At 34.3% G+C, this 21,974-nt stretch overlaps 1 protein-coding gene across 1 annotated transcript in view; it reads left to right on the top strand.

The window, feature by feature from the left end:
* Positions 1-329: 329 nt before the first annotated feature.
* LOC129756785 (uncharacterized) overlaps positions 330-21,974 on the top strand; it is a 252,514-nt gene continuing 230,869 nt past the window's right edge. The window contains exons 1-2 of the mRNA XM_055753815.1: positions 330-646; positions 9,387-10,458. The gene's annotated coding sequence lies outside the window, so the exon portion shown is untranslated. The remainder of the gene's footprint in view (positions 647-9,386; positions 10,459-21,974) is intronic.

The following is a 21,974-nucleotide window of genomic DNA, read 5'->3' as shown; positions in this document are numbered from 1 at the left end:
GCAATTTCAAACACTCGTGGCCTGCGATGGATGGCGTCGTCGCGTCCTTCCCACCTGAAAAGTGAAGATCGACGCCTGGCCCCATGGATTGCCTATGATGAAGCCGCCCACTTTGCGAGCTAAAGTTAACCCTACTAGCTAGTTCGCTTCGCTCTAGAGTCTAAAGAAACGAACCCCTTGAACCTGTCCTCTCGGGGACGCGGAGGTGTTTGAAGTTTAAAGCTCGTAAGCAAAGTGGAATTGACCAAAAACGGCGCGCTCGGCAGCGACGCTCCTCAATTCACCGCACAGCGTTGCGCCGCCAAACAATATCTTAGGAATAAGCCGGGACAGTCCAAGCGTATGCGTCCATCATCATCGCGCGGCTTCAATATCAATAACTGCCGCGTGTGGATGGATGTGAGTATCCTACTCGCGTTGGATGTCGAGGTTCATGAATGGATCGCGGTATCAACAACGACTACGACGACGACGACCTACCGAGTTGTTGCCTTTGAAGCCCAGTTTCGACGCGGCTTTTGAACGATTAACATGTGTGATTAAGCTATTAGCTATCATCATTCGAGCGAGCAGCCTAAAGCGAATCGTTATCACTCGAAAAAGTTTTGTGGCGAAGAGTGCTTTCTTCAAGTGGAATTATCAAGTGGTAGGTTTCAACTTCAACCATCAATTTATGATGCTACAGGCTAGGAGCCTTCTGGAAAGAGGGTCTGTGTTGATCAATCCCAAACCAGCTGCCAGTAGTAGTACTACCAAGTAGTAGTACCAGCATGTGACGTTTGAGGGTAAACCGGAATTTGTTTACCAATCGGTGCGGTGACAAGCTTCGCGGTCGTTTGTTTGCGTCCCAAGATTGGGAGACCTTGCGAAGGGGCGATATGAGAGATGGTTGTTGAGTAATTCCCTGTAAAGTTAAACAGTTTTAGGATGCTAGAGCGCTGTGAGTAGTTCTTGGGAAATGTGTCACCCACCAAAGTTGTTTATCGACCATGTGCTCTCGGGTTCCGATGAAATGAGTGCTTTGAAGACGTTTTTTTTTTCGTGGAACTTCTATTCAATCTGAAAATTGACTTCGAACTTTTCAATAACATATCTGATTCTGGGATCCGGAGTTTAAAATCTGAAACTTAAATTCTTTTTATAAATTTACATATTGAAATTTTAGAGTCGTGATATCCAAATCAAATTGTTGAGGGTGAGACATGATTAAAACAAAAAAAAAATCAAAAACTAGAAACAACATCAATCCCCTAATGGAAAACTGATATTGAACAATAACCCCTATAAACCCTTTTCTTTTCCCTTGTTTAAAGTTTTTATTCAACTGTTGAATCGCCGCGACTATTATGGCCCCCTTCCCTACTAACTAGTGAAACAAATAACCTCGGCACATTAATACTTTATAAAACTAAAAGGCCTTTAATAAACTAGTTGTAAATTAAAAAAACAGCACCAATCAACAATATAAAATATCAAAAAATTGTAAAAAAATATGAATTCAACAAAATTATTTCGTATAAAAATGATCCGAATCTTAATGTGAAATTTTCCTGGTTTTTTTATTTAGCTTTTCGATTAATCGGAAGTCTGACAATTAAAACTTTATTTATGTCTTGTTTCTTGATTGAATGGTTTAAGTTTTGTAAATTTTGTAATTGGATCAGAAAATACAAAAAAAAAGGCAAAAAACAAAAAAATAAAAATAAAAAAAAACAACATCAAATGAAAAAAAATCCAAACAAACGTTTCAAAAACAAAATAAAACGCAAAAAAACAGAACGAAACGCAAAATAAAAAAAAAAAAATTACAAATTGAAATGAAAAAAAAAAAAAAATTAAACATAAAAATACAAAATAAAATTAAAAAATAGAAAGAAAAAAAACAAGATAAAACGATTAAGAAACAAGATACAACGATTAAGAAAACAAAATAAAACGATTAAGAAAAATACAAAAAATAATAAAAAAAACTAAACTTAACAACAAATAAATTAAAAATAAAATACATAAAACTAACAGAATAAAATAACAAAAATACAAAGCAAAACGACAAAAAAAATTATAAAATAAACGAAAAAAATTAAATAAAATAAAAAAAAATATGAAAAAAAATAAAACGAAAAAACAGAGCGGAATAAAAAAAAAAAACAAATCGGAATTAAACGCAAAATAATACAAAATAAAATAAATAAAAAAAAATTTTTTTGAAAAACCATAACAAAAAAATAGAACGTCTACTAAACAGAAAAATACAAAATAAAGACGATGAAAAAAAAACCCAAATCAAACGACAAAATTTAAAAAAAATGATTAAAAAAATACAGTTAATAAAACAAACAAATTTAAATGAATTAAATGAAAAAAAAAACAAAAAAAAACAATAAAAACAAAACAAAACAATATTGAAGTGTTAAAGTTTCTCTAATAAAGCAAAAAAAAAAACAAAACAATAAAAAACAAAATAAAATGAAAAAAAAAACACAAAATACACCTAACGATTACAAAACAGAAAAATACACACTAATGATAAAAAAAAAACAAAATCCAAAAAATAGACAGAAAAAAACAGTATGATACTTTATAAAAAAACAGAAGCAAAACAGAATAAAAAACAAAAACTGAAAAAACGAAAGAAAATACAAAAAAGCAATGAACAAAAAAACTAAACTAAACGTCAAATGAATCAAAAATAAAATACATAAAACAAACAAAATAGAATCAAAAAAATACCAAACAACACGAACAAAAAAAAAAACCAAATACAAAATAAAACGAAAAGAAAACAAAATCAAATGAAAAAAAGACAAATCGTAATAAAAACGAACCAACCGGGATGCAAATAATACAAAACAAAATAATAAAAAAAAATAAAAAAAAAATTTGAATAAATAAAAAAAAAAACAGAATAGAACGACAAAAAAAAATAATACGACTGCTAAACAGAAAAAATACAAAAAAACTGTGAAATAACATGAAAAAATATCTAAATCAAACGTAAAACTTAAACAAAATGAATCAAAAATAAAATAAAAAACAAAAAAATTGAAATGAAAAAAAAAATCAAACGATAAAACACAAAAGAAAACAACAAAAACAAAAGAGAACAACTAAAAATCTTAGTAAAAAGAAAAACAAAATATACATAACGATTACAAAACAGAAAAATACAAATAAACGATAAAAACAGAACAAAAACAAAACAAAAAATAGACAGAAAAAAACACCATGATTCTTAAAAAAAAAACAAAAAAAAGCAAAACTAAAAAAAAAAAACAAAAAGTGTAAAAACGAAAAAAAAGAAATAAAAAAAAAACTAAACTAAACGACAAATGAATCAAAAATAGAATACATAAAACAAACAAAAGCAAATGAAAAAATACGAAATCAAAACGACAAAGAAACTAAAAAAAAAATTAAATTAAAAAAAAAATCGATTAAAAAAACCAACCGGAATGAAACGCAAAATTCTTCAAATAAAAAAAAATTAAAATAAATAAGAAAAAATGAATATAAGCAAAAAATAAAATGAAAAAAAAAATCAAACGAGTTAAAATAAAACGACTATAAAAAAAAAATATTTTTCATGCCTAGAACGTACTTGGATGAGTTTGCAAACAAACAAGTTTATTCTCGTCATATTTTTATTTGGGCCCAATAAAAATGCTTATAGATTAAATATTAATAAATTCAAGAACAAAAAAAATGGAGCCAAAATAGAAAAACCAAATACAAACTATTGTTTAAAAAAAGCAAAGTTAAAAATATTAAAAAAAAAATAATTTTAAAACAGGAAAATCGAAACTTTAATAAGCTTAAAGAAATCGTACAAAAATTTTAAAAACTATCATAATACTTTAACCACGAACCGTGGATGGAAACATGGAAAATAAAGTTCAGCAGCAACTTTTAAAATTTTCGAATCTGTACATAAAACAAGAATTCATGAAATCAAACGCCAAAAATTCAAATTCAAAATATGTTTACAGTATGCATTCTGAATTATGTCGTATAGTTCTTATTAATTTTTAAATTAAAATTGCATATTTACAACTCTATTTGAACTTTACCGTTCTGAGTCACCTCTAGTTTGACGAAAAAAAAAAAAAAATTAAAACAAATACGGTGACACCCAAAAATTTTCAGCAGGAATCGAAAGTTGACTTTTTTTCTCGCAAAAAAATATTTGCTTACCCAATCATCTTCCGCCGAATGGCAGGGGATTCAGCCAACATTTGTTTGAACTGCTCGTTGACACATTCTGTAACACATTTTGAGTGTTGCTTTTTTGTTGGTTAGCTGTTTAGGTGAGTTATTCTGGTGTTGGGAAGTTTGGTTTGCTTTTCTCGGTCTTTCCACATATGACACAGACATTGTCGAGGAGACAATCTCCTTTTCTGTGCCCGTCCAATCAACGATTTATGAGAGGTCGCCCGGATGTCGCCCGAAGCTTTAATGGCGAAAGTGGGATCTGGATCTTGATTTTTTTTTCTTTTATCTGGGATTTTAAACTTGTTTGCTTATTCATCCCGTATCTGGATCTTGATGTTTGCTACTAGGTTTTAGAATGTGGAGTTTGGGTTGACATTATTTTAAATTTATTCGACTGATGTCATTATGTAGTAATACAACCACTTTTAAGTCAAATTCTCCGAATTTAAAGACACCAATTTTTGTGATTAGGATTTTTCTAATCTCGTACTATCCAAATCAATTGACCATTTCTAAGTCCAATCAAAAAGCCACCGGACCGTTAATGAACTAGCCTGTCCCGTTTGTCAGCCGCAAGGTGGGTGAAGACAAACAATTTGTCACCAGGTAATTCGGAGCCACATGATTTATGGCTAGCACACCAGCACGTGTGTCGTACAAAAATCTACCATGTGTGACCAAGGGAAGGGCTTCCAATCTGTACTGTCCCCAGCAAAAAGTTGTTGTCAGCCGGCTTAAATCGTTTAGAGTCAAAACGCCAATCATCGAGCCGAATAAAGTTCAAAGACGTGGGAATAGTTGGGCCGTCCGTCGTCTTGAGGTTTACCTTTCCTGGCCTCCGTTCCCATTTAGGGTTCACTCGGTGTGATAATTCAATTTGACGAGTTTATTTTAAGTCGCCTTTACTTCGAACCGTCAAGTGCAATGCAAACCGAGCCGTTGAAGTTGCTTATTTAGGCAATGGGCGAGTTTTTTTGCTCGTTACATGTTAATTAATTATTTGCTTAATTTCAACGTGTCCCTCGCTTTCTGTCAAGGACGGATTATTTCAGCAGCAGAAAGTGTGAATTCAACATTATAGACGCAATCCTTATTGTGTCTAACGGTTTTGTCATTCGAAGGCTTCCCAATATTTATGAAATTATACTGATCGAAAAATGCTAATAAAAGTTTAATGGTCTCAGACAACCTCGACCAAAAGACGATTGAGGGGGCTGCTCTCTTCTTCCTCAATCCGTCAAACATTGTCACTGGCCAGTGGCCTCAGTTACTTTTAACACCCACACACTCGATCGATCGCCATTGGCGAGAAGACACTTTGAGAGGGGGCACTACTATTGGCCAGTCGTTGTTTTCAATCCCTGCCTGCTTGCTGTTGCGGCCAACTCTAAATATGCCCATATTTGTCCACTTGCTCACGCAGACAGGTATCAAGGAATAAACTAGCTAGTCGAGTTGAGTTTTTGTTACTTACTTACTCACCTACATTAAATTTCCTCCGTCCGAGAATAAGTAACACGATCGGCGATCGGCGCTGATCGGTGCGTTAAAGGATTCTTCGATCGTTGTTCAGAGGCGTAACACTTAAAAGACTTCAAAACTTCAAAAGAACCAAAAACTCCAAAAACAAAACGACCCGAAATGTTTAAAAGACTCAAAAGATTAGAAAAAACTCAAAAGATTCGAAAGACTCAAAACACTCAACAGACTCAAACTACTTAAAAGACTCAGATGTCTAGAAAGACTCAAATGAAAAGAAAGATTTAAAAGACTGAAAAGACTCAAAAGACTGAAAAGACTGAAAGGATTGAAAAAATCAAAACGACTAAAAAGACTGAAAAGACTGAAAAGACTAAAATGACTAAAATGACTAAAAGAAAGACTGAAAAGACTGGAAAGCCTGAAAAGACTGAAAAGACTGAAAAGATTGAAAAGACTGAAAAGACTGAAAAGACTGAAAAGACCAAAAAGACTGAAAAGACTGAAAAGACTGAAAAGACTGAAAAGACTGAAAAGACTGAAAAGACTGAAAAGACTGAAAAGACTGAAAAGACTGGAAAGACTGAAAAGACTGAAAAGACTGAAAAGACTGAAAAGACTGAAAAGACTGAAAAGACTGAAAAGACTGAAAAGACTGAAAAGACTGAAAAGACTGAAAAGACTGAAAAGACTGAAAAGACTGAAAAGACTGAAAAGACTGAAAAGACTGAAAAGACTGAAAAGACTGAAAAGACTGAAAAGACTGAAAAGACTGAAAAGACTGAAAAGACTGAAAAGACTGAAAAGACTGAAAAGACTGAAAAGACTGAAAAGACTGAAAAGACTGAAAAGACTGAAAAGACTGAAAAGACTGAAAAGACTGAAAAGACTGAAAAGACTGAAAAGACTGAAAAGACTGAAAAGACTGAAAAGACTGAAAAGACTGAAAAGACTGAAAATACTGAAAAGACTGAAAAGACTGAAAAGACTGAATAGACTGAAAAGACAAAACTGAAAAAAAAGATTTAAATGACAAAAAATGACAAAAAATGACAAAAATGACAAAAATGACAAAAATGACAAAAATGACAAAAATGACAAAAATGACAAAAATGACAAAAATGACAAAAATGACAAAAATGACAAAAATGACAAAAATGACAAAAATGACAAAAATGACAAAAATGACAAAAATGACAAAAATGACAAAAATGACAAAAATGACAAAAATGACAAAAATGACAAAAATGACAAAAATGACAAAAATGACAAAAATGACAAAAATGACAAAAATGACAAAAATGACAAAAATGACAAAAATGACAAAAATGACAAAAATGACAAAAATGACAAAAATGACAAAAATGACAAAAATGACAAAAATGACAAAAATGACAAAAATGACAAAAATGACAAAAATGACAAAAATGACAAAAATGACAAAAATGACAAAAATGACAAAAATGACAAAAATGACAAAAATGACAAAAATGACAAAAATGACAAAAATGACAAAAATGACAAAAATGACAAAAATGACAAAAATGACAAAAATGACAAAAATGACAAAAATGACAAAAATGACAAAAATGACAAAAATGGCAAAAATGACAAAAATGACAAAAATGACAAAAATGACAAAAATGACAAAAATGACAAAAATGACAAAAATGACAAAAATGACAAAAATGACAAAAATGACAAAAATGACAAAAATGACAAAAATGACAAAAATGACAAAAATGACAAAAATGACAAAAATGACAAAAATGACAAAAATGACAAAAATGACAAAAATGACAAAAATGACAAAAATGACAAAAATGACAAAAATGACAAAAATGACAAAAATGACAAAAATGACAAAAATGACAAAAATGACAAAAATGACAAAAATGACAAAAATGACAAAAATGACAAAAATGACAAAAATGACAAAAATGACAAAAATGACAAAAATGACAAAAATGACAAAAATGACAAAAATGACAAAAATGACAAAAATGACAAAAATGACAAAAATGACAAAAATGACAAAAATGACAAAAATGACAAAAATGACAAAAATGACAAAAATGACAAAAATGACAAAAATGACAAAAATGACAAAAATGACAAAAATGACAAAAATGACAAAAATGACAAAAATGACAAAAATGACAAAAATGACAAAAATGACAAAAATGACAAAAATGACAAAAATGACAAAAATGACAAAAATGACAAAAATGACAAAAATGACAAAAATGACAAAAATGACAAAAATGACAAAAATGACAAAAATGACAAAAATGACAAAAATGACAAAAATGACAAAAATGACAAAAATGACAAAAATGACAAAAATGACAAAAATGACAAAAATGACAAAAATGACAAAAATGACAAAAATGACAAAAATGACAAAAATGACAAAAATGACAAAAATGACAAAAATGACAAAAATGACAAAAATGACAAAAATGACAAAAATGACAAAAATGACAAAAATGACAAAAATGACAAAAATGACAAAAATGACAAAAATGACAAAAATGACAAAAATGACAAAAATGACAAAAATGACAAAAATGACAAAAATGACAAAAATGACAAAAATGACAAAAATGACAAAATGACAAAAATGACAAAAATGACAAAAATGACAAAAAAAAAAAAAAACAAAAAAAAAATCAATGAATACATAGATGATAAACCAAAAAATGGAAATATTTACAAAATTGACCAATTTTTTAGTCATATTCGTTTTTTTTTTATTTTCGTTTTTTTTTGTCTTTTTTCGATACATTTTTTTAAAATTTTTTTTCGAACAGTTTTTTGTTTTAGTTTTTTTTCGAATTTTATCTCTGTTGTGTTTTATTTGGTTTTATTTGCTAAATTTTCATTGCATTTTTGTCATTTTGCTGATTTTTGTCTTTCCTTTTCCAATGTTTGACTCATTTCGTCTCATTTGTATTCTTTTTCTTCTCATTTCCGGTATATTATCGTTTCATATATCTCAATTCTGCACCATTTTTTTATATTAGGCTAATTCTAGTCTGAATTTTGTCTTTTTTCATCATATTTTGTGTGTTGATTTTTGCCTTATTTCAAACACATTTTAGTAAATTTGATCATTTCTGACAGTTTTAAACTTTGATAGAACTTATGTCGCTCTTGTATTTTTTTACATTTTTTATTTTTGCCGTTTTCGCTTGATTTGTCATTCTTGCATTTTTTTCATATTCGTAATTATTTTAAATTTTGTCCTTTGGGTTACGTTGACATTTTGTTATTTTTGTCTCTTGTAGTGTTTTTTTTAAATTTTGAGTTTCTTGTCATTTTTGAAAACAACTATATTTATGGTTGAAACAAAATTATCAAATATTTGCAAATTTTAATTGAAGAGATTACTCGGATCTTGAACAAGCCTTCAGTTTTTCGGTGACGCTTCTGCCGAAGTATTGGAAATAAAACTTCGTTCACTGACTGCCCAGCCGGACGGCCAAGAACTCACGTCGTAACTCGCTTCGAAAAGTTTCAAGTTTCCTTATTTTGCAAACATCCCACGCACCCTCTTCCGGTTCCCCACTCATCACCTGACAGTTTCAAGAGCTTCCGAAGCTTTTGTGCTGTTCCAACTACCGAAGCTTTGTTCCATCCTTTTGTGTTTGTCGATTTTAAATTTTTTCTCTAATCTTCCGACTTTGCTTTTTCAGAAAACCGAACCGAACCGAACTGAAAATAAACAACACCTCAACGAGAGAGACGCAACAACATCATCGTCAAAGTTTTCGGAACAACCGGAATTCGCCAAAAATAATCCGTGGCACGGGTCCATTACCCCCGAGCGACTAACTGGAAACCGGGGGACTTGTTTTTATTTTTGGAAAGACGAGAAAAAGTTAAACGGAGAATTCATCACAACAAGCAAATCGAAGACGGGGGAGGAATCAAAATCGATACAGTGAATTTTCGTTATTTGAAAGTGTGTGGTGTTTTTGTATGGGATTTGATCATCGTGAATATTTATGAATATTTGAAAATTCGCGTTCGACCAACCAGGAGTAGGTTGTTGTTCTGTGATTACGCGAGATCAGTTCCCGCGAAATTGCGGGGGTGTGCCGCTATCGGTTCTCGTTTTCTCGCTTAACTCGTACGGTGTGTCACCACGCGCTTCCCGATATAGATATGAACGTCGTCGCTATATCTCTATAGATAGGTCGCTCAAGCGCCTGGACGCGTCACCGAAGCGTAGAGCGTTCGCCGATGAAATACTGCGCGGCACAGAGTCAGATGAGGTGCTGGACTAGTTTTGGTTCGGAATCGGAGTGATTTGTGTCGTCCCATGTTTACCTTCTAGCTAGAAGAAGCTTGAAGATAAATCTGTTATTGTTGTGAGGCGTGGTGAGATTTGCGCGGAAGATTGAAGACCTAGAATCGTCAAGGTCGAATGAAATCTGTGAAAATATTCCCTCGTTCCGAGTTACTCGATTACTGAAAAGTTACCTAAAGGTGTTGAATCGAAAGGGAAAAGTGAAAAATATTCTACAACTAAATTTAAGGGGGTTTCAATCGAAAGATTTCAATAGTTGTTAAGCGACAAACTCCAGCCAGGATAACCAAAAATTAAACAAGGTTCACTACTCTGGATTACTTAGAACCATCGACATCGACAATAATCGTAGAGACTAGTGACTAGTGGAAGTAAACGAAACTAAAATCAACGACCCACAATTGGCCGGGAGAAGGCCTCCGGAGATTGCGAAGGACAACACTTCAGAACGAACGGTAAGTCAACTCAAGTTAAGAACGGAAGGCTTGCAATTTTTATCAGCTGTCGCTGGTCGTAAAAGTATGAAACAACTTCTTACCGCGTCGCTAGTGACGAAATTAGCATATGTGGAACGAGAGCGCTCATGAAGTGGTCACTCGGTTACTTCTAATCTAATTTTATGGCCGAAGGTACAAACTTCTTAGAAGCCGTAATTGCTACTCGGCAAAAGTTAAGTGTCCTCGGCTGTAACGCTGAACTCATTTGTCAAGAAATTTCGTCGTTGCTACCAGTTAATAATTTATTATCGAGCTGGGTGAAGTTGAAGTAATTTTTTTTTGCTCAAGACGGGTTCTGCCAAATAAACCCCGCTCCCGCGCTAAGAACCCAAGCTAATTAACGGACGGATATCGAAACGATTTAGTGAGCCTCCTGTACCTATGTATGTTCAATTTAAGTAGTTGATGCAATTGAATCGAGTTGAAATTGCGCGCTTCGCGTGATTTATTAACCTGGACGTGTCGAGGCTGCTTCCGAGTGCTTTTCGACCTTGCCAAGTTCGGCGCTTCGAAAAGATAGACAGGCAATCAATATTGTTCAACTCCAAAACAACTTATTAATGGTTCTAACATTTCAGTTTAGAAATGTTGAACTACATTTTCTCATATCTGAGTGTGTATACCTAGATTACAAATCGGGCTGTAACTTGTGTTAGCTTTCGAAATCTTCTGAACAATGGAGTTTAGATTCGCAAGTAAATTAATCACCTGAATTGTGAGTGGGGCGAAGAAATGTTTGCATTGAAAAGACTGAATTGCGTTTCTCTAACGCAGGTACATAAGTTATAGCTTTAGTAATCAAAATGGAACTTAAAATCAGAGCTCGGAATCTAAACATATAAAATGCAGGATTTTGAATTTGTTTGGCTTGTCTTCTTCTTTTATCTAAAAGATTAAATTTAAAATCAAAATTCTCTTTTGCTGTTTACAATAATGTGGGAAAAATTCACATTAGATTTAGGCTCTCAAAATGAGAGCAATCAAGAAGTTTTCATCGCGGAGTTGATAAATTTCTGAAATTAAAAATCAGTTTGATAATAAGGCAATGAATTTATTATCTACATTTTTATTTTTTGTGAAAATCAGTGAAAATTAAACAATTTTTTTTATGTATATATATCGACTGATAACACACTGAGGATGCTAGCAAGCAGCAAGTGAAATACTAATACATTTTAGTAGAGATGTACCGAATATTCGGTCGGCCGAATATTCGGCGCCGAATATCGCCAAAAAACCGTTAAGCCGAATATTCGGCTCACCGAATAGTTGAGCTAAGTATTCGGCCGAATAGGCCGAATAGGCCGAATATTTATTATTTAATTTTTTTCTTAAAACAGACTTCTCAAATTTTTCAACTAATGTTGGGAAATTTATGAAATATGCAAAGGTAATGTTGACAAACTTCAAAATCATCAAATATTTATGATTTCAGTTAAACATTTCAGATGAATCAGTGAATTTTTCACTCAAGATAGCTATATACTTTGATTATCGTTTATTCTAAATTTTCTTGATATAACCAGGCTTAAACCAAATGAAGAATTCGAAAAAAAAGTTTAACAGTCAGAACCAGGATGACCACATATTTTTTTAAACTTTCCGGATTTAACCAGGGTTTATCAAGATTTTTAGTGTAATCAAATAAAAATTTTAAAATTTTCTGTTACAAAACGATTTTTAAAGTAAATTTATTCGTTTGATACGATTTGAACACTGCTGTTGTAATTCGATGAAAACTTTTAATTTCAAGAAGTTTTATTTCTTTTTGCTCTTGTATGTTTAAGAATAATGCCTAGTTTCTGTTCAGATTTTCCCTTTTTTTACAAGTTTTTAAAAAAATCGTTCAGACCCGGCTGTGTGGATACATATCGTAGAAGGTACGGTATGCCTAAGGTTAAAGATCATCGTTCTTTTTGTCATTTTTTTTATCACATCTAGCAAAAGTTAGACATCAAATTCGATGTAAAAAAAGGAATTTCAAATAGCTTAACACCTTTTTTAACATGGTTTGTCCCAGATTTGGAATCCAATATCTTTTGTGATAAAAGTCCTAGAAGCGACAAGTCATCTAATGTCGTTTCAGCTAATGGTGACATTTTGGAAATCAAAGAGACATCTACTTAAAAAAGTTCTGATACATCTGGTTAGAAATAATCGACTGAAAAACATGAGGGACATTAAGCCGTTCGCCGAATACCACTATTCGGTACATCTCTACATTTTAGCTATTCCGCGTTCTTACTTTTTGGCCTTTTTTAACTGTATTATTTGAATGTATTAGTTTTTATTTCCAATTTTTGTTTTCTATATGATTTGAATCGCCGTATATTTTATGATTTGAAATTTTAGATGGCATGTTCGGTGGGATGAAATTCTAGAAAGAATTTTTATTTGTGAGTATGAAAGAAAGGATAGCTTGATAGATGTTTTAAAATTTTGGCTAGAGGGCATGTTGAAAAATCTTCCACGTAAGTGAGAACGCGTAATAGGTAAAATGTGAAAAGCGAAAAATCGACAAGTAGCAACTATCCGCAGCGAAAACCTGAAAAAACGGCAACGTTGCTAGAAGTGTTTACGTATGGGTCGATTCACGATGACGTATTCTCTCTTTTGTGGTGACAGTTCGCGCGTCCTGTTTACAAAATTTTACGCACGAGGAATGGGGCGCGGCGAAATTTTTCGTGTAGCTGCACGGTCAAGAAATTTAACGCAAAACTCAGTTTAAGGATAGCAAAACATCAAGTTCCATTTTGTGAATTTAATTTAGCACATTTTTTAGTTTCTCACGTTTATCTCTCCGGAAATGAACAGAAAGTTGAAAATTCGTAAAAATTTCGAAAAGGAGGTTTGTTTATTAAAATGTTTCAACATGTTTTTAAAACTCTTTTCACCACATTTCTTCTGGACCAACTCACTTTGCATTGAATATTCTGGGGCAGCGCTTCTACTTGAAATAAAAAATCCTATCAAATAGCAAAATTTGGAGGCTTCTAAAGAATTGGAATGTTTCGAATTGATTGTCTGGAAGTTTCTTGTGTTATTTTGACCAGAAGCTGTGAACAAATACACATACTTGTACAATAACACTACTCAGGGAAAGAAGAATTCAACATTGGATAATTCTTCATTAAACATACTGTGAAAAGGGCTGAACTGTGTAGGGAACGAGAGCAACATAGGAAGGAAAAATAGGAAGAGAGGAAATACTTTGTGAGAAAGTGAGTGAGAAAGAGAGGGGCAGTTATAGAAGAGAAGAAATGAGTCCAGTTGAGAAATAAAGAGCCAGTCGTATGAATAGCTTTGACAAGGACAGACGGCAGCATAATTCATTTAAACAAAAAAAAGATACAAAATGGCTATTCCACGACTGTTCTGAATTTTTACGATATGATAATCCGAGGCAAAAAAAAATAACGTCAGATAGTTTAATTTTTAAGTTTAAATCCATTTATCCCTGTATTTCTGTTTTCAGCTGGATTAACAAACAAAATGATTGATTTCTCATTAGTTGATAAGCTAAAAATATTTAATTTCTTAACAACTAACTTCCTTTTTAAATTTATTTTTATCCCAAAATTGAGCTGAGAACTATTGCTAAAAACGTGTGGTTGAGAATTTAGTGAGGACCCAAATATTTGCTTTGTTCCCTCAGCGTGTAGAATTGGAAAATAGGAATCAAAACAGGAATCGCGAAGTGTCAAAAACAGTGAGGCCAGGCAGTGCGTGAATCGACCTATAAGGAAACCTCAGTAATCCCATGGGCAGGGTTGCTCACATTTTTTTTTAAAATCCCATGACCTTTTTTTTAGTCGTCGCTCCACATTTCACTTCAGCTTTCAGCACTTTCAGTTTTCACTTCAGCAATGTAATCAGGCATATATTCAAAAGCAGGGGAATTCAATGGCTTATCATGGCTGAGCCCGACAAATCCTGAAAAATCAGGCATCTCTGCCCATGGGTTGCTACGTTTTCGCTGGTTTGAAGTGTGCGTAAAAGCTTTTCATCAACATGCCCAAAATTTCAACGTTTTTCAAGATTTCTTCTATTGGCGCACTATTGGCCTGTCTATCCTTTCTTTCATCTATATATATAAAAATGAAATTCTATCTGTCTGTCTGTCTGTCCCTATAGACTCGAAAACTACTGAACCGATTTACATGAAAATTGACAGGTAGAAGTATTGGAGGCTGGTGGAGGTTCCTATAATAAGTTGGGACCCCTCCTTCTCACTCGAAGGGGGTACGGGGTCTCAAAGAAAAGACAAATGTTTGCATAGCTTGTTTGGCATGGTAGAGTATTTTGGTACAAGGAATGTTTCTATGAATATTTGGTACTCCTCCCTCCTTCCTACTCACGGACATCGGTTCAGAAAGCGACTGTCTTGCCAACTGAGCTATATCACAAGCCCTGAAAATTTCACCAATTCAAAATAATATGCAGCTTTTCTTAGACTGCATAAATCAAGGCGAAATACAGGTTCTTGGTTGGCCAACAGTTTATGCCGAAAAACACCGTTAGAATATCATCTGAACTGAAGATTACAATCGGTTAAACGAGTTTAACTTTTTTCATCACAGATTTGTTCGAAACCCTCATAGTTCGATTACTAATTCGATTATAATTGAGATATTTTTTTGAAAAAACAGTTCAATTCAGTACATTTTAAGACAAATTTTCAAAAATCAAGGACAATTCGAGAGTTTAAAAAAAATCAGGACGGTCTTTCGAAAATCAGGATAAGTTCGGATAATCAGGACAACTGGCACCTGTGCTCACGAGCCCCTTTAATGACATCTGACAGCCAAAACACACAACAGTAATATCACAGCTCGGTTTCCTTAGGTATCACGGCCAGGGGTGCCAGGTGGTTTCGTCAAAAATCAGGACAACGCGAAGTTAAAAATCAGGATTTTTCAGGACACCTCTTGATTCATGGAAATAATAAGCATTTCTGCGTAGATTGCATAAATAAAAGCGCAAGACAGTGCTGTACGCGCCTTGATTTATGCAACAATAGTACGCAGCTTGTTGGCTGGCCGGTCGTAGTTCATATCGAAAAACACCACAAATATCATCTGAACTGAAGATTACCATGGTTTTAACTTTTTTATAACCTATTTATTCGATTTTCTCATACTTTAACTACAAATTCGATCATATTTATGAAGTTTTTATGAAAATCAGGACAAATCAGGACATTTTAGGGACAAATTTTCAAAAATCAGGACAACTCGAAAGTTTTTGAAAAATCAGGACGGTCTCTCGAAAATCAGGACAAATCCTGATAAATCAGGACACCTGGCACCTCTGATCACGGCAGCATCACAGAATCTGGTAGCCCTTCCTGGCTGCACTGCTTAACGGGTGCATGGTTATTGCACGGAGTATCTCGATGTCTTCTTCCGGCTGGATCTGTTCCGGCTTGGCCATGTGATGGCTGACCGGGTCACAAAAGTGAGCTTAGCTACCAAACAACGACACTCGGCTCTCCAACAACGATCCGCTGGGAGTCGTTGTTCAAACCAACTGTTCCACCATCAGTTGGATGATGTCCTGATTATGGTTATGTTCCGGTACCTTGCATGAGGTGTTTTCTTTCGCTTTCTTATTCGCTTCCCAAGAACAGCACGGCTCTGTTTTAGACTTTTGTTCCCACTTCGTTATTCGTTGCTTATGTTTTTTTAGTAGTCACAGGCTCGCAAGGCCCGCAGCTAACCCCACTATCTCGCAGGAGGACCGTCGTGATGTTGCTCTTTTGGGTCCCGAACACCACCAGGACGTTGTTGCACTCCGCACGCCGCCCCTAACATGGAGAACAGACGCGTACGAAGCCCCCTAACTCATTCTGCATGCGACCAAAGCATCCACCGGGGTTGGGTACCCGATCTCCGCTAAGGTTGCTCGCACCCCAGCTAGTACCACGGGGAGGTAGAGAATCGGAGTTGCAGACAAGAGGTGATATGACCACTACCCGAGGGTTGGGTGTATGGGGTCTCGAGTTGCACATTGTCTACTTCACTAGCCACTTCTCACTTTGTTCCCACTTGTTCTGGCCTTTATTGCGACTGGGATCCAATTTTGTCGCGCACGCGTTTCCTTTGTCTTTGCATCAACCGATGCGATAGATCCTCCTGATTTAATGGCTTCAGTAACATTGTGCGCCGTAACGGCGAGCGACAATTTCTCACGGAAATTTATTAAAAACAATCACGAGATCGACTGTCGAGTTTGTCTTCTTGTTTTGGTTTCATTTGCTATTGCCACGCGGTTTTCATTTGACAGCTTACACTCTTAAAATTAAACACGCATCTTTGACTTCTTTTACACTCTATCGGTAGGATTGACTACACACTCAAGACGAAATAACTACAAGTACTAAATTATAATACAACAATTGAGGCGCTTGCGATCAGAGAGGTGTAAGTGCCTGAATGATAGTTTCGAGAAAACGCGCTTCAAAGTTGTGAAGGTGCTCTTTTTTCATATATTTTTCGAATTCGAGCAGTTTTAATTCAATAAAAAAAGTGTTCAGAAAAATAATAATAAATCTGAGTTTTGCACCAGATTGAAACATGAAGAATCGTTAGGTATTCTTAACTCAAAATTGTTGATTTTGACACTTGCACTTCTCTGATCCTGAGGGACTCAATTGTTAAATTTAAAAAAAACACGTTTGACGGTGACTGTTCCTTTCCATGGCGACCGTCAAAATGACCGTGTCTAGAAGAAGATTGTGTATCGTTAGTTATTTAGGTTTTAATCGGTAATACAAAAAGGCAATATTTTACGTTTACTAGATTTAAAACTTCGTACACATTTTTTCTGGGAATTATTTGATTAACTTTAAAAATGTACATAATTTCCATTTTTTCCCCCAAATCATTAAGGAATGTTCCTCCTTAAAGAAATCTGAGAAACGCTACAAATGATGGACAAATCCGTTCGCTAGTCTTTACGATTTTATCAGTTAATAGCTCAAAGATCGGATTGCCATTAGTGCGAATCTTCTTCATCACAGCACTTTCATCAAACCTCCTCCCTTAGGAGGAGCATTTATTTTTCACAGTGCATTAATTCCTTCGTCGAACATTACTGGTGTTCCATAATGCAGAGGTGGCCCGTATGGGGATGGCATGGGATGGGATCATCCATATGGATCACCTAGGGGATCAGTTCTGGGCTAGTATTTACCTTTAACCGAAAAAGCGGAAAAAACTTTACTTTTGGATCTACCTTACTCGAAGGTAATGAAAATCGTCGTTCTACAGCTGTTTGCCGTTTACTACCGAATGGGGAAGTCATTATCGGATTGGAACAAAATATAGCGCGCAATGAATGCGCATTCGGAATGAATCCCAAGCACCTTCATACCTCCAGCGATGATTGACAGAAGTCCGCCGTGTCGTCGGTGGGGGAGTTTAAATTATTATTCGAATTGCCCCGGTACTGTTCGCATTTATTAATACCATTAATTTAGATGACTCGTTAGGGTGGTTCATACCAGGTTCAATACTAAAATTGGAGTTTTTAGTCGTGTTTTGATCCTTAATTCAACTCTACGCCCTGTTAAAGGGTTTAATCGAAATTAGGGCAATTAAAATTTCTTAAATATTTGTTTTCAATTTATTGAAATCAGCTTTTTTAGGGTTGAGGAAAGGCACGAATATTTCGGCCTGACAAACCTTTTGAGTGTTACTTTTCGAAAGCCGTGATGACGACCTGAGGCAGAGAAAAACAAAAAAAAAAAAAATTTTGGAGCGCCAAAAGCCAAAAGTCAGTCCCCCGCGGGGGTGGAAAATTTATCGTGCTGAACGAAAGCAATTTTTCATTGGTCGTCGCGATAATTGTTTTCCAACCCACACACGCGCACAAATACATCTAGATTTAAACTTAAAAACTGAAGACTTTTTTGAGAAAAAGGTGGGGGAAGGGAAACAATTTAGATTGGACCTGATTGGTCGACTCAATTTTTGTTGCTTAATAAATTCCGATGGTCTCACATTCTTACCATCTGATACTTGATTGATGGGAATAAATGGATGTTTTTTTTTTTAACTTTATTATAGATATGACAACCCCACCCGGTAGTAAATAAACGGCGCGGCGGTTGCAGCAGTTTAGAATGGCAACTAATTAAACATCAAGAATGCCTCTACTTAAACTTGAAATTGAGGGCGATGTTGAGTTATTTTTGGAAAAACTAGATTGCAATTATTGTTAAAATATTTTAAATTTTCTACACAAAATTTCGAGCTCTTGTTCTAAATTTGTCTTTTGTTTAACAATTTTATCAAAACCTAAAACATCTTCCCTTCTCCATTATAGCCAGTAGTTCAGAAGTTCCTCAATGCAGCACCCAAGAATAATGGCGACGTTCAGCCAGACGAACAAAACAAAAATACAACAGGGCGTCCTTTGTGCGGCCATTGTCCTACATCCCGATATGGAAAGTGGTTCCCTCGTCGTTATTCAGTTCGATTTATTATGATGATTGTTTTGTTTTTTTTTTCATTCATACCTACTTGCATTATTGTTCTCGTGCGTTGGAACTGGGTTCTGATTTTTTTTTTAAATTTGTGTATGGTAAACTGGTTTGGGAAAAGAAGTTAAAGCAAGATTTTTCAACTTGCTAGGAAATCGAGAAGATTGATGTTTGTTTTTCGTATTTGAACGATTAAGGGAGGAGTAGGGTCTAACACTTTAAAAAAATCGATTTTTTTAATTTTTTTATTTTCTTATTGTAAAACATTTCAAGAATGTTGTGTCAAATTTTCAAGTCAATCGGAGCAAAACTGTAGAAATTATAGGCCTTTACCTCCTCTTATCTAATACTGCAAGAGAGAGAGAGAGAGCAGAAACTTCAAACGCGTTTTTTTCGAAAGCACATTTTTAAAGCCAGTGGACACCGTCATTTGAAAACTACTTCACCGATTATTTTCAAATTTGAAACATATTTTCTACATATAAAATACCAAACCCCAACGATTTTCTTTTTTTTACTTTACTAGATTTTACAGATAAAAAATGTCGGATTTTTTCGTGAAAAATCGTAGTTTTTAATTCCAACAGCCACGAAAATTTCAAACAAAAAAAAATTAATTTAAATAAAATCGTTGGGGTACAGGAAAACATCTATTAAAAATATTTTGCTCTGATTTTTTGACTTCAGATGATTCTGTGCTGAGATACAGTGTCCACCGCAAATCCTGTTTTCTAAAAGGCATCCTCGAAAGTGCAATTGCAATGTGTTGCATTTTTTTCGAAAACACTCCTTATGGGCAGCACCGAATTTTCTGGCCAAATCACGGTCCGATTGCAATTCCTCTTAATCGTCTTCAAAATTTTATCACGCAGTTTCCGGTCGACAATTCATTCCACTACGACGATTGGTTTAAGGCTTCCGAATCGTCGTCAATGTTTCCTTATACTGTTTGATAACGCGCCGGTGAAGAACTGTCAAACCTAATGCCAAAGAAAACAACTCACGTAACATTTTGTAAGGGCAAAAGCAGCAGTTGTCTTCAATCGAGAAAAACGTGTTTGAAATTCCGAAACATCTAAGCTTAACCCATTAAAAAATCAAACACCATTTGTTCTCAACGAATGCACAATAGACTGCCCCAAATTTGTATGGGAAATTCAAAACCTGTGAAATGTTATGCGCTGCAGGTTAAAATTGATCCTAGGCCTAGTACAAGATCTCATGCCAAATTTGGGCCAGATCGGATCACGTTTAGGGGTCGCTCAACGAGCCTGAAGTTTGTATGGGATTTTGAGACATTTTGTTCGGGAGAAACATGAAAATCCAGTTTTTCATTAATAACTTTGGTTCCCGTCGGCCAATTTCTTTCAAAAACGGGTTTTCTTAAAGCCTAAACTATGACAAATTTTTCATCCGAAGACTGCATTTCAATTAGAGTTTGGATAAGAAAGTTATAAGGCTTCAAAAATGGGTTAACTTTTTTAAGGATGGTATTCATCACTGTTAATGAGTCGAGGCGGTCGAACATATTGACTCCTCATTAACAGTGCTGAATACCACCGTTAAAAAAGTTAGCCCATTTTTGAAGCCTAATAACTTTTTTATCTTAACTTTTATCGAAATGCAGTCTTCGGATGAAATATTTTTCATAATTTAGGCTTTAAGAAAACCCGTTTTTGGAAGAATTCGGCCGACGGGAACCAAAGTTATTGATGAAAAACTGGTTTTTCATGTTTCTCCCGAACAAAATGTCTCCAAATCCCATACAAACTTCAGGCTCGTTGAGCGACCCCTAAACGTGATCCGATCTGGCCCAAATTTGGCATGAGATCTTGTACTAGGCCAAGGATCAATTTTAGCCTGCAGCGTATAACTTTTTCAAAAGTCGGGTCATTTGGGGCACTCTAATGCACAATATTCAATTATTGTTCGTTGATTATCCAAAATAGCATTTTCTCAGTAAGTTATTGATATTTGTAAGTTTCGCTCTATCTTGTTTTCTATTCCAGTTATGTCTGGAGGTTTCCCCAACTGATCGGTCGTTTTGTATCGGTTTTGCAAATACAATCTTTCGTTCCTACTCGAAAAACTTATTATTGTCCATTTAAATAAAATTTTTAGCATCGGTGCTGGTGAACTGGCTGCAACTTCACTTATCTTTGTCGAAAGTAAGTTCGGAAGTCGAAAGTCTGACTTCCGAAGTAAAATTTGGTGCTAGCACGATAATATAACGTAACGTAATGTTATAATTTTTTTGATTTGGAATTAAATAATTATCTGCGTTGATATATGTAATCTAATTTACTAGTCCTTTATGACTATAATGACTAAATTCTTCATTTCAAGATTCAATTTGTAGTAAATTAAAAAATAATAATTTAAACATTACTGAACTGAACATCTTTGTCAAACATTTCCATACTCTGGATGGTGTTGTATTTCAAAATTCAAAAAAAATACACATAGGGACTCACATGCATTTTTTATTCTGAATCGCTTAACTCATACAAATATTAACCTAAACTTGTTAAAATGATTGTTACTTATTTAAAAAGTTTAAAAGTTTATCCAGATTATAAAAGCGGCTCTAATGTATCTAACGAAACATAATCCACAAGAATTTAAAGTTGTTTTTGTATGACAGCGTGATTCAATTGGCTAGAATTGTTAAATAAACTTCTCGTCTAGTCGAACAACTGCGCAACTAGATTTGGTGTGCATAACGCTAAACGTTATGTTTTAATTATTTGCTTTTCGATTACCGTTGAACCAAACAGGCGTTATGTCAAATGTTACGATCAATCTTCAAAGAAAACTAGAAAAACTTTATTTCGCGAGCCCTTTTTGCCACACCTAAACGATCCATTAAAGGTTTCCATGTAGCTTTCATTAACAACCGGCCTCCAGCCAGTAGCTTATGCGATTCATGTTTAACAACATAAGAACAACCTTGATAGCTCGAACTTTCCCACCTTGGCATGCAACACAT

Source organism: Uranotaenia lowii, chromosome 1 (genome assembly GCF_029784155.1).
Source record: "Uranotaenia lowii strain MFRU-FL chromosome 1, ASM2978415v1, whole genome shotgun sequence".
NCBI classification, from domain to species: Eukaryota; Metazoa; Arthropoda; class Insecta; order Diptera; family Culicidae; genus Uranotaenia; species Uranotaenia lowii.
Note: the sequence above shows the minus strand (reverse complement) of the source record. Positions and strands in the feature narration are given on the sequence as shown.